Source organism: Psammomys obesus, unplaced genomic scaffold, assembly GCF_907164565.1.
Source record: "Psammomys obesus unplaced genomic scaffold, mPsaObe1.curated_primary_1811, whole genome shotgun sequence".
Classification (NCBI taxonomy): Eukaryota; Metazoa; Chordata; class Mammalia; order Rodentia; family Muridae; genus Psammomys; species Psammomys obesus.
Window position 1 is genome coordinate 17198966 of NW_026594428.1, and position 11883 is coordinate 17210848.

Consider the following 11883-nt stretch of genomic DNA (forward strand, 5'->3'; position numbering starts at 1 on the left):
GAAAACATACAGTGGTATAGATCCAGAGAAGTAAATGGGTGTCAATTGAGCGTTGGTTTTTCTTCATTTTATATTTTCACAGGCAAAGTTTCAGGTTTCCTTATGACATTTTCAAACATAGTCGCCTTGTTTGAGCCTCTGCCCTCACTCACATGTCTGTCTCTCCCTGCATTACACCTTCATTTTCACCCTTCAACATTTAGAGTGCTCCTTCATACTCTCAGGGGTATACTGTAACTTCCCCATCTCTCTCTGTTAAAGATCTTTTCACCCTTTCATTGACCCTTTTCTAGTCTCTGACCTCTATCCACACTCACTTCCACATGAATACACATATACAAAAGTTAAAAGCTGAAATCTGCGTATTGAAGGAAAATATGGTGCTAGTCTGAGCACAAGTCGTCCTACATAATATAATACCTTCCAGCTCCATCACTTTTCTGAAAATGCTATGATTTCATTTCTCTTATGGCTGTGTGTATGCTCAGTGTATATTGCTATACTAGCTGATCCTCTCACGGCAAAAACTAAGGCTCTTCTTTCCCCCATCTCCACCAGCACCTGTGGTTTATTGTCTTCATAATAGCCAAATTAACTGGGGTGAGATGACATCTCATAGTAGTTTTACTTTTTTTTAATTCGAGTTGTCCTAATGTCTAGCAACAATTAAACAAGAATTTATTGGCGATTTGTTATCTTTCGGGAACTGTATGTTCAGTACATTATTCCATTTACTTGTTGGCGGTTTTGTTTTGGAGAGGTGTTTAGTTCTTCAGTTCTTTATATATTCTAGATATTAATCCCTTGACAGAAGCATATGTAGGAAATAGTCCCTCCCTTTCTATAGGTTCTCTGTCTTAAGTTTGCTTTCTATCCTGATACAAACCATGACCAAATGTAACTTGGAGGGAAGGGTTATTTTGGCTTAAAATGTACACTCCATCACCCAGGAAAAACAAGTAGGAACTCAAGCAGGGCAGAAACCTGGAGGCAGGAACTGAAGCAGAGACCATGGAAGGATGCTGCTTACTATCTTGCTCAGCCAGCTTTTTTATTCCACCAAGGACTACCTGACCACTGGTGTCCTAGCTCCCTTGGCATACAGGAAATCTGGTGGAGACACTTTCTCAACTGAGATTTCCTTTCCCAAGTTGTTCAACTTCAACAGCAGCAACTAACCAGTCACAGTAATTATCATTTAATATTGATGGGAAAAAAATTTAAGAAAAACTCATATAATTTATTAAATACAAGCCAGCTCTGAAGAAATACTTAAAATGGCCAGATGTGGTGTCTCATGCCTTTAACCCCAGGGCTCAGAAGTCAGAGCAGACTTATCTCTGAGTTTAGCTGACCAGTTCTACAAAGAAAGTTCCAGGACAGCCAGGGCTATCCAGAGAAACATTATCTCAAAAAATCAAACAATGTTGGGCTACTTTGCACCTTCCATGTCCATTCAATATCTATTCCTTTGTGTGACCTAACATCCTCACTAGTAGGATAAACCTTTGGAATGTACAGACAACTCAAAGACCTATAATGTCATCTGATACCTTCTGAGGACCACGGTGGCCATTTCCCTGCCTTGTTAAACCTGCATAGCTCATGTACTCATCAATATATTTAAAAGGTGTTTTTATTTCTGAGACTTTCTACGTTCTGTTACTATAAAAACTTCATGAGTTTGCTACCTTCCTTGGACATATCTGCGACAAACTAAATTGTTCCTAGACTATGGCCACTGCTACTGGCTCCAGAAAAAAAAAATCTCTTTTTATCTTAAAAAAAAAAGACAAAAAAAATATCTTTGATCCTACTGCTTTCTAGCAACAAAATGACTAAAGAATGTCTTAAAGGTATTAATAATAACCCTACCTCAGATAGGTGGAAGATATAGAGATAACTCAACAGTCAGTATTTTGTATTATATTCATGGATTCCATATTTCAACAAACCATAAGTCAAACAAATTATATGAGGAAGAAGTTGGGTGTTTGCATATCTAGGCTTTTTTTTTTTTTTCTTATCCTTATATTCTCAACAGTACAGTACAATGTCCATGCAGCACTGGCATTTTCCTGGTTAACCAAGTTACCTAGAGTTGATTTAAAGAACATGGAAGGGTTTGCCTGGGCCAAACACAAACTCAATTTTGAAATGTATGGTTTTTCTCTGCCAGACCTTGCTCTGAATAATGATCTTTATATTTATTAAAAATATTAGCCACTATAGCTGGGCGGATACTTAGCTATTTTAACCTGACAATATTCTCCTGGCTATATCCCACCACGTAGCCTATTAGCTGCCATCTTAGTTCCATCTTAGCACCTGCTTCTTCATACATGTCCAAATTTTCTTTCTCTCTCTTTCTTTGTCTCTTTCTCTCTCAACCCCACCTGACACCCTCTCTCTGAGCTCAGTTGGCCATTCAGCTGTTTTTTTTTTAACCAATCAGAAGGTGATGGAGAACAATGTTTACAAAATACTAAAGCAGGAGATGTTTCATAATAATTACAATACTAAAGTTAGGCCTGTACTCAACTCTCTGGGCACATTAATCAGCATTTGAATATATTAGAATAATCTTTACACAATGCACAAAAACATCACTCCAACACTATGTTATTTTATGAAAAAGATTTAAAGATCTTGGCATTCTTGAAGTTGACAAAAAGTGGGGCCACTATGGGCAGCAATTCCTCCCAATGTACCTACAGTCTTTCAAAATATATAATCATATCTCAATTCTGTGTTCAGTGTTGTTAGAGCAGTGACTTCGGATGCTGTCTTCAGACAGCAGGATGAGAGGCAGAGGCGCTCATCAGCTGCTGCCTCTGTAGTTCCCAAGAACATCATGAGCCAGAGGAAAAACATCCCTTTCTAGAAATTGTTTGCTGTGCTTCTCTCATGAGTTCTGTTTCCTTCTTTTTTGTTAAATTCTACCTCCCACATGGTAGTAGCCTGCTCTTTAGAACTTTCAATCTCATTTACTAAATTCCTTCATAAATGTTTTACCTTGCAACATCAAGCAAAATATCAATAAGATTTAGGTTTAGATAAAATTGCTGCACAAGTAATTACTTTTTTGCTTCTAACCACAGATTACTATTCATTCAAGATAGTATTTACCTTGCACCATTATCATTTTCCTCTACTATTTGTACATATTTTAATTACAAATCATTTTGAGTCATAGGCTCAGTCATGTTACCAAAGTGCATAATTTAAATAATTTACTTTCAGTTCTACCACATTGCCTCTTTACCTATAATTTAATGGGAATTAAAGGCATCTGTATTGTCTTTAATATTTTGTAGATGATAGTTCTCCAGTATTTTAAAAAATATTTGCTTTGACAGTTATGAAAAGCTGATTCAGAAATGGGCAATAGACATGAAAAAGTTCTCAACTTTACTGGCCATTAAGGGGTGAGAATTATGACTCGAATGTCTATATCACCCTAGTAAAAATGACTGTCATGGAGAAAATCTAATGAAAGCTAAAATGCTACTGCTGCTGAGAAGGTAAAGCAGGCCAGACACTATGGGAATGAGTATGAAACTCTTTGGAAAACTAAAAACCAAGTACAATATGACAAAGCTACAAACTCCCAGCTGTTCACACAAAGGGTTCTAACGTAACACACCCAATAGAGTGCTCACTCAGCAGCATTTCCTGCAGTATTATATATAACCCTAAATTATGGAACCAACCTATGTTTTGTTGACAGAAGAATAAAAAGAGAAAATGTGGCACATATACACAATGAAGTGTTTTCTACTGTAAGGAAGAAAATTATGTTGTTTACAAGAAAAATAATGCAAATGGAAATAATCATTTATTATGTGAATTGTTGGTCTCAGAAAGCCAAATATTGTATTTTTCTCTTATCTATGGATTCTAGATTACATACATTCTACATGCATATAATTTTGTATAAATAGATAAAAATATTTATCTATATGACATGAATTAGAAGCAATAGTCTCTATGGAAACAAAGTACAGAATCCATGAGTACTGGGAAGGGATGATGGCGATCATGAGGATGTCAATTGTGTTAGCGCTTTGAGGTCTGATAGAAACCTGTGCTAAATCTGCTTGGCTCTGCAATGCTGTTACTTGAGAGATACTTAATTACTGCTTCTGTTACATTGGATACTATGGATCCATTTAAATTGTTTATTTCATCTTGATTTAGTTTTCCTAGGACATATTTATCTAAAAACTCATCCACTACTCTTATAGTTTCCTAATTGGTGGAATATATATTTTTAGGTGGACCTCATGAAGCAGGAATGCTTCTGTACAGCAAAGGATACCATCCTTTGGATGAAGAGGCAGCCCACATAATGGGAATATATCTTTACCCACTGTACATATGACAGACGGATATTATCTGGAATATACAAAGAACTCAGAAAACTAAATATTAAATTTTAAAATTGGACATGGAACTAAACAGATTTTTCAGTATATGAAACACAAAAGGCTGAGAAACATTTTTTAAATGTTCAACTGTTATACCCAGTTCGCGAGCCCCCAAAAGATCTACAGGAATCGACTCTGTTGCAAAACACATGAGGGTCTTTTTATTGTAAATTACAAGCTGCAGCTTGGGCCCACAACACCCACTGCTGAAGCGGTGGGAGCTGAGCGCACGTCCCCAGGTTAGTTGGGTGATTTATAGATTCTGGTCCCTCCCAGCATACCCAAGGCAGGGGCAATTCCTGCCTGGCAAGCATCTATTGGTCAAGATGCTACATTTTGAATCGATTGGCTATAGGAAGGTCCCCAGACCGTAAAGACCTGGTGTCCCTCCCTAGAGGGATGGGCCGTTTTCCTAGCAACTGCTATCTCTAGTAGGCGGGGAAAGAATGCAGTAAGGCTGTCCTTCCCCTCAGTGCATTACTAGACTTCTCCACCCACATAGTTCAGGCCTTAACTAATAGCTGCTAATTTTTAATCTTTTTGGTCTCTCACAACCTCCTTAGCCATCAATGAGATACAAATTAAAAAACACTGAGATTTCATCTTACCCCACTCAGAATGGTTAAGATCCAAAAACAAATAACAACAAATGTTAGAACAAATTTGTATAAAGGTGAAAAATTACTCACTACTTGTGGGAATGCAAACTGGTAAAGCCATTATGGATCTCACTAAAAATTGATTTACCACATATCCAATTATACCACTCTTGGGCATATAAAGAAAGCACTTTGTATCTTACTAGTGATAGTTGCTCCTCCAGGTTCATTGCTGCTCAGTTCACAATAACTAAGTTGAAACAGTCTAAAGCACCATAACTGATGAATAGATAAGAAAAATGTGGTATATTCACACCCTGGAATACTGTCCAACTGTTAAGAAAAACTACAAAATTCACAGGTAAATGGATGAACATGGAAACAATCATTTTGAGTGAGGTAATCTAGACAAAGAAAACCAAACATTACATATTTTCTCTCATTTGGTGTTGTTAGCTTTGACTCTTCAGATATCTATGTTTCATTTGGAATAGCCATAGAGGTCAAAGTCATTGGATAGGGACTACTGGAGGAGAAAAGCAGCCATCAATTCCAACCAGCTATGAAACTGGCAAACTTCAATAACAACTAGCCTGTCAAAATGTGCCCATCGGTGCAATTGTGGCATGTGTGGCATGAAGGAACCAATAACTTTCTGATCATAGTTAAGGCTGTTTGACAACTTTTAAGGATTATTGTGAAAAGGGGGGAGAGAAATTGTAAGAGCCAGAAGTTCTGGAGGATTACAAAGAAACAGCCTTTTGCAGCCATGAGAGCAGTTGACCATTTGAAGTCAGAGTGGTTGTGATCTCATGAATAAGTTGTACTCAAATTGAAATCAGACAAAATCCTGACTGGATATCCCTTTGAGCAATTGTTTATCATATGACTTAGACTGTTGTCTACCAGCCTGGAAGGTGATTGCTGTGAATCTGAGTCCAGCCTGGTCTACAAAGCGAGTCCATGACAGCCAAGGCTACAAAGAAAACCAGTGTCTTAAAAAACAAACAAACAAACAAACAAAAAAACCACAACAGGTCAAAAAGAAGATACTTTCCATTAGACTTTTTTCGTAATCACAGTTGAGTAGTGGTATGAGTTATTTTCAAAACAAAATTAGGCCAATGGTCTGTCAGTGATCTGAGGATGGTACTCGGTCATGCTATTTTTGAAAGTATAGAATTAGTATATCTCTTAATAATTTTTATAATTATAAAAATAATTATATGAAATTATTTTTCTTCTTTTCCCTTTCTTTGATACAATTCCTCCTATGCATTGTTTTGTTCTTTTAAATTCATTTCATCTTTTAATTAAAGTATATATAATATATATGTACATATTATTTCTTTTTTTTTTGGCTCTTTCTTTTTTTTTAATTTTATTTTTATTTTTAGTTACATTTTGTTAACTTTGTGTCCCAGCTGTATCCCGCTCCCTCATTCCCTCCCCAACCCCACACTCCCTCCCTGGTCTCCTCCCTGCCCCTTTCCAAGACCACTGATAGGGGAGGACCTCCTCCCCTTTCATCTGACCCTGTTTTATCAAGTATCTTCAAGGCTGGCTGCAAAGTCCTCCTCTGTGGCCTAACAGACTGCTCCTCCCCTGGGGGGGGGTTAAACAGCCTGCCCTTGAGATCCTGTTAGAAATAGTCCGTGTTTCCCTTACTTTGGAAAACTACTTAGTTACTGAGCTACCACGGGCCACATCCGAGCAGAAGTTCTAGGTTATATCCATAGATGGTCCTTGGTTGAGTGTCAGTCTCAGAAAAGACCCTGTGCCCAGATATATTTGGTCCTTGTAGAGCTCCTATCCTTTCCATATCATACTAACTTCCCTTCTTTCATATGATTCCCTGCACTCTGCCGAGGGTTTGGTTATGAGTCTTAGTGTCTGCTTTGAAACACTGCTAGGTAGAGTCTTTCAGATGCCTTTTGTGGTAGACTCCTGTCATAAGTTCAATGCACATCCCATTTGTCTTTCTAAATGAGGATTAATCACCTTCGCCTGTGTCCACTTTCTTGATTATCTTCTTTAGGTGTGTATATTTCATTATGTTTATCATATTTGTAGGTCTATATAAGTGAGTATATACCAAGTTTGTCTTTCTCCTTCTGGGATACTTCACTCAGAATGATCTTTTCTAGATCCCACCACTTGCCTGCAAATTTCATGATTTCCTCCTTTTTGATTGCTGAGTAGTATTCCATTGTGTAAAAATACCACAGTTTCTGTATCCATTCCTCCGTTGATGGACATCTGGGTTGTTTCCAACTTCTGGCTATTACAAATGAAGCTGCTATGAACATGGTTGAACAAATGTCCTTGTTGTGTACTTGAGCAAATTTTGGGTATATACCTAGGAGTGGTATAGCTGGGTCTTGAGGTAGCACTACTCCTAGTTGTCTGAGAAAGCGCCAGATTGACTTCCAAAGTGATTGAACCAGTTTACATTCCCACCAGCAATGGAGGAGGGTTCCCTTTTCTCCACAACCTCTCCAGCATGTGTTGTCCCTTGAGTTTTTCACCTTGGCCATTCTGATGGGTGTAAGGTGAAATCTCAGGGTCGTTTTGATTTGCATTTCCCTAATGGCTAATGAGGTTGAGCATTTCTTTAAGTGTTTCTCTGCCATTCGATGTTCCTCTTTCGAGAATTCTCTGTTTAGCTCTGTTCCCGATTTTTTAAGTGGATTACTTGGTTTGTTGCTTTTTTGCTTCTTTAGTTCTTTATATATACTGGATATTAGCCCTCTGTCAGAAAAAGGGTTGGTGAAGATTCTTTCCCAATCTGTAGGCTGTCTATTTGTTTTGATGACAGTGTCTTTTGCTTTACAGAAGCTTTTCAGTTTCATGAGGTCCCATTCATTGATTGTTGCTCTTAGAGCCTGTGCTGTTGGTGTTCTGTTCAGGAAGTTGTCTCCTGTGCCAATGAGTTCTAGGCTGTTTCCCACTTTTTTTTCCAGTTGATTTAGAGTATCTGGTTTTATGTTGAGGTCCTTGTTCCACTTGGGCTTTAGTTTTGTGCAGGGTGATAAATATGGATCTATTTTCATTTTTCTGCATGTAGACATCCAGTTGGACCAGCACCATTTGTTGAAGATGCTGTCTTTTTTCCATTGAATGGATTTGGCTTCTTTGTCAAATATTGAGTATTCATAGGTGTGTGGGTTTATTTCTGGGTCTTCTATGCGATTCCATTGATCCTCCTTTCTGTTTCTATGCCAATACCATGCAGTTTTTATTACTGTTGCCCTGTAGTACAGCTTGAGATGGGGAATGGAGATACCTCCAGATGATCTGTTGTTGTACAGGATCGTTTTGGAGATTCTGGGTGTTTTGTTTCTCCATATGAAGCTGAGAATCTTTTTTTTAAGGTCTGTAAAGAATTCAGTTGGTATTTTGATGGGAATTGCATTGAATCTGTAGATTGCTTTTGGCAGGATGGCCATTTTCACAATGTTAATCCTACCAATCCATGAGCACGGGAGATCTTTCCATCTTCTGAGATCTTCTTCAATTTCTTTCTTCAAAGACTTCAAGTTTTTCTCAAACAGGTCTTTCACTTGCTTGGTTAGAGTCACACCAAGGTACTTTATGTTATTAGTGGCTATTGTGAAGGGTGTTGTTTCCCTAATTTCTTTCCCAGCCTTTTTGTCTTTGGTATACAAGAGGGCTTCTGATTTTTTTTTTAGTTGATTTTGTATCCTGCCACTTTGCTGAAGGTGTTTATCAGCTGAAGAAGTTCTCTGGTTGAATCTTTGGAGTCACTCATGTATACTATCATATCATCTGCAAATAGTGACACTTTGACCTCTTCCTTTCCGATTTGTATCCCCTTGATCTCCTTTAGTTGTCTTATTGCTCTGGCTAGGACTTCAAGTACAATGTTAAAGAGATATGGAGAGAGTGGGCAGCCTTGTCTTGTCCCTGATTTCAGTGGGATTGATTTAAGTTACTCTTCATTGAGTTTGATGTTGGCTATAGGCTTGCTGTATATTGCCTTTACTATCTTTAGGTATGTGTCTTGTATCCCTGATCTCTCCAAGACTTTAAACATAAATGGGTGTTGGACTTTGTCAAATGCTTTTTCAGCATCTAAGGAGATGATCATGTGGTTTTTCTCCTTCAGTTTGTTTATGTGGTGGATTATATTGATGGATTTCTGTATGTTGAACCACCCTTGCATTCCTGGGATGAAGCCTACTTGGTCATGGTGGATGATATCTTTGATGTGTTCTTGGATTCGGTTTGCAAGTATTTTATTGAGTATTTTTGCATCAATGTTCATAAGAGAGATAGGTCTGAAGTTCTCTTTTTTTGTTGGATCTTTGTGTGGTTTAGGTATCAAAGTGACTGTGGCTTCATAGAATGAGTTTGGTAGTGTTCCTTCTATTTCTATTTTGTGGAATAGTTTGAGGAGAATTGGTGTTAGTAATTCTTTGAAGGTCTTGTAGAATTCTGCGCTGAAGCCATCTGGTCCAGGGCTTTTTTTGGAGGGGAGACTGTTAATGACTGCTTCAATTTCTTTGGGAGATATAGGGCTATTCAGTCTTTCTACCTGATCTTGACTTAATTTTGGGAGATGGAATCTGTCAAGAAAGTTATCCATTTCATTTAGATTTTCAAATTTTGTGCCATATAGGCTTTTGTAGTATGACCTAATAATCGTTTGGATTTCCTCAGTGTCTGTAGTTATGTCCCCATTTTCCTTTCTGATTTTGCTGATTTGTATGGTTTCTCTCTGCTTTTTAGTTAGTTTGGCTAAGGGTTTGTCTATCTTGTTGATTTTCTCAAAGAACTAGCTTTTTGTTTTATTGATTCTTTGGATAATTTTATTTGTTTCTAATTGATTGATTTCTGCCCTTAGTTTGATTATTTCCAGCCGTCTGCTCCTCTTGGGTGTATCTGCTTCTTTTTTTTTCTAGGGTTTTCAGTTGGGCCATTAAGTTGTTTGTATGTGATGTTACGAATTTCTTCTTGCAGGTACTTAGTGCTATAAATTTTCCTCTGAGCACTGCTTTCAATGTGTCCCATAAATTTGGGTATGTTGTGCCTTCATTTTCATTGAATTCTAGAAAGTCTTTAATTTCTTTCTTTATTTCTTCCTTGACCCAGCTGTCATTGAGTAGTAAGTTGTTCAGTTTCCATGTGCGTGTCGGCTTTTTGTTGTTTCTGTTGTTTTTGATGTCCAGCTTTAGTCCATGGTGGTCAGATAGTATACAAGGGATTATTTCAATCCTTTTGTATCTGTTGAAGCTTGCTTTATGACCAACTATATGGTCTATTTTGGAGAAGGTTCCATGTGGTGCTGAAAAGAAGGTGTACTCTTTTGAGTTTGGGTGAAAAGATCTGTAGACGTCTATTAGGTCCATTTCATTTAGGGATTCTGTGAGTGCTTTTATTTCCCTATTTGGTGTCTGTCTGGTTGATCTGACCCTTGATGAGAGTGGGGTGTTGAAGTCTCCCACTATTAAGGTATTAGGATCAATGTATGATTTAAGCTTTAATATTGTTTCATTTACGAATGTAGGTGCTCTTGTATTTGGGGCATATATATTCAAAATTGTGATGACCTCTTGTTGGATTTTTCCTTTGATGAGAATATAGTGGCCCTCCTTATCTTTTTTGATTAACTTGGGTTGAAAGTCTATTTTATTAGATATTAGGATGGCTACTCCAGCTTGTTTTCTGGAACCATTTGCTTGAAAAACATTTTTCCAGCCCTTTACTCTGAGGTAGTGTTTATCTTTGTTGCATAGGTGTGTTTCTTGGATGCAACAGAATGTTGGGTCCTGTTTCCATAACCATTCTGTTAGCCTGTGTCTTTTTATTGGTGAGTTGAGTCCATTAATATTGATAGATAATATTGACCAGTGCATGTTAGTTCCTTTTGTAATGGAGACGATGATCTTACCTTGTTTCATTGCTTGTTTTCTTTTCATTTTTGTTGGGATATTATCTGTATGCCCTGTTTTCTTGGGTGAATTCGTTTTCGTTGGATTGGAGTTTTCCTTCTAGTATCTTCTGTAGGGTTGGTTTGCTGTATAGATATTGCGTAAATTTAGTTTTGTCATGGAATGTTTTGTTTTCTCCATCTATGTTGATTGAAAGCTTTGCAGAGTATAGTAGTCTGGGTTGACATTTGTGATCTCTTAGAGTCTCCATGATGCTTGCCCAGGCCCTTCTGGCTTTCATAGTTTCTGATGAGAAGTCTGGTGTGATTCTGCTAGGTCTACCTTCATATGTTACTTGGCCTTTTTCCCTTGCTGCTTTTAATATCTTTTCTTTGTTCTGTAGATTTAGTGTTTTGACTATGATGTGACGTGATGTGTTTCTTTTCTGGTCTAGTCTATTTGGTGTTCTGTAGGCCTCTTGTATATTTATGGACATCTCTTTCTTTAAGTTGGGAAAATTTTCTTCTATGATTTTCTTGAAAATATTTTCTGGACCTTGGAGCCTGGAGTCTTCTTTTTCATCAATTCCTATTATTCTTTGATTTTGTCTTTTCATAGCGTCCTTGATTTCTTGGATATTTTGTGATTGGAACTTTTCTGATTTTACTTTTTCTTTGAGAGAAGTATCAATTTCTGCAAGTGTGTCTTCAGCTCCAGAGATTCTCTCTTCCATCTCTTGTATTCTGTTGGTGATGCTTACTTTTGTGGTTCCTGATCTTTTCTCCAAGTTCTCCAGCTCAAGAGTTTTCTTATTTTGTGTTTTCTTTATTGATTCTAATTCTGTTTTCATGCGTTGCACCATTTCTTTCATGTGTTTGAATTTGGATTCCTGTCTCTCTACGATGGACTCTATTTCTTTGTTCATTTCCTTTTTGTATGCCACTAATTTTTTCTCTACTT